Here is a 2,665-nt window from a genome sequence, read left to right as displayed (position 1 = left end):
GCCTGACTGGATTATTTCCAGAAGCAGCAGAAATCTGCACAGATTCCATGTCCGCCCTCTGCAAATAGGGCAGTTTGTCTGTGCTTAACTTAAATGTTTAGATCCTCAGTGGATATTTGAATATGAAAATCAAAGGTGACCTTTCTCCCCTGCAGCCAAATTGCTGACCTTTTCTGGTATTTCCAGTGTTATTATGCGCTCCGTGCCACGGCGCCATCTGAAGCGACATTAGCAGTGGCTGCTGGCACGTATTTGCTATCTTCTTTCTTTTCTTTTCTTTTCTTTTCTTTTTTTTTTTTTGCAAAGTCCTCACAGACGTTTTGACTCTGCGTTAAATTGAATTAGCCTCGGCTGCACATGCCAGCCCGAACAGAGCAGAGGTGGGCAGTGCGGGGGTTTAATTAGGACAGAAATCTGCACTGACTGTGCCTCTGTGTGGCACAGTCCACAGGAAAAGGATGTGAAATGCCCCGCTGAGCAACAAAGACTGTGTGGGCATTTCGTCGCAATTAGCGCACTACTACACACACCATAATGTAATATGCATTTTCTCTATGTGGGCTCTCGTTGTCAGATCCTCTGTTTTACACTGCGCCGTTCCTCTGCTGTTTTTTTTGTTTGTTTTTTTCCCAGTGTGTATGGATAATAGGCAGCAATAATTACATTCATCTCTGTCCCACGGTAGAGGCAATTTACAATCCAGTTACTGTGGTGATGACAAAGAGCTTCATCATCCCTACGACAAAACAACATTTACACATAAAACTGTGGTGGTGCGGTTGCCGAAATGTGTGCCTGTTTTGCACTTTTCAAATTTGCCGATACACACAGCAGAACAGGGTGTATTGTTGCTGTTTCCTTTGTGTGTATGTGTGTGTGTGTGTGTGTGCATACTATCAGGTTAGACAACAGAAGCAGAGAATAAATCACAGAGTGTCGAAGACTGACCTAATGAAAACATTTTGTGGTACAATAGAGGTCCTCAAGTTGAAAAAAAAAGCACTTCTTGGGGGTGAAACATTTTAATCCCCAAGCAGAAAGTCCTCACACAGAGCATGAAGGTATTTGCTGCCATGGATCCCATTAATGCATTTTTTTCCGAGGTGATAACATTTAAAGTAGTCGCCAGCCCGGGACGTTGCAACCGTATGAATACTTAATGCACAATATGTGCCTAAGATTACAGGGCTGCAGATTTTACAAAGAAAGCTTGCAAGTTGTGTGTTTGTGCAGAATTAAGTGGACAAATGTCTCTTCATCTTTTTTTGGGAATTCACAGCACTGGTTTGTCTTCATGCCCTGATTGGAAAAAGACAAATCTTTTACGTTTGAAATCTTTCAGGCATCACAATAAAGCGACTCTGTTAGTTGTTTGACTATAAAGCAGTTCTCGGTCCTACATAACTGCTGTGTAAGTATCAAAACGCTGAATCCACTGAGAAATGCACACAGCCTCTGTTCAGAAACGGTGCCTTTAAATGAGCCGTCGGGACTTCCTGTCAGGTTGTGATGTCACAAATTCACAACGTCAGTCACCGCAAAACACCAGAACACATGCATAGATTTATAAAGAGGAAGTGGATACCAGATGGAAATGAACAAACGAGAATTGCTCACCTAGTGCTAAGAGCAAAAATGGTTTCTGGCTTCCATGTTTACTCCCTGGTTATGTGGCCCATTGAATAAATGCCATGGAGTTTCCCATCCTGGCCCCTGCCCGTGAGTTCCCACTTGGCCCATAGACTTTACACTGTACTGATGTCACATCGCTTTTATCAGCTTGTTAAAAGTTTTACAAATCTGGACCTGGATCAAAAATGCATGATAGAGAGAGTCATAATCGACTTGTTTGTAGTTCTTGGTGTCCTGTCAGCAGTTTTACAGACGTCTGTTTTATAATGGCGATCTAAGGGTGCAATGCTTTTTGCATAGACATAATATACGTAGACGCCTCATAGACTGACGCTGCCTATTGGAACTGATGTATCAGTGCGGCCGCCATCTTGGATGGGTCTCCAATGCGACCCCCCTGCATTCATTTCTACTGAGGAAGGTGTATCCCCAACTACAATAATCATAACCTCCCGAATTTTTACTGGATTTTCACACGGTTACAAATGGCAGAGATTTAGTTATGATACAGGGCGCTGTCACAAAAATTCTATTAAAAAAAAATCTTACTTGTGAAAGGTAATCCCCCGCGATCTGGTAACAATACTGCGCTGGTTATTGCAACCATAAACTGCACAAAATATGGTCATAGTTGCTCACTCTCCGTTGATTCCAATTGACTCTGGTGCTAGCCTACAGTGAGGAGACCCAACCAAGATGGCGTCGACGCAGGATTACATTCCAGCACGCCATGAGGCGTCTACGTATATCATGTCTATGGCTTTTTGGGCTGTGGAAACGTTGAGGGGCGGTGCCTGTGCAGGCCTGTGAGAGCTGACCAATCAGAACAGACTGGGGTCTTAAAGAGACAGTGTTGTTGTAGTGTGAGCTGCTGAGTTTAGGGAGAAAATGTCTGACTCCCACCTCGTGCAGTCAGCAAGTAAACAAAAGTACATTTAATCTGTGACAAATGTTAAGCTTGATTCAAAACGTCTATTTCCTGTGTTTTATTTTTCTTAGGGACCTTTCTTTGTACATTAGGCGCATGGAGACT

Source organism: Acanthopagrus latus, chromosome 12, assembly GCF_904848185.1.
Source record: "Acanthopagrus latus isolate v.2019 chromosome 12, fAcaLat1.1, whole genome shotgun sequence".
Lineage (NCBI taxonomy): Eukaryota > Metazoa > Chordata > Actinopteri > Spariformes > Sparidae > Acanthopagrus > Acanthopagrus latus.
This window is presented reverse-complemented; position numbering follows the sequence as displayed.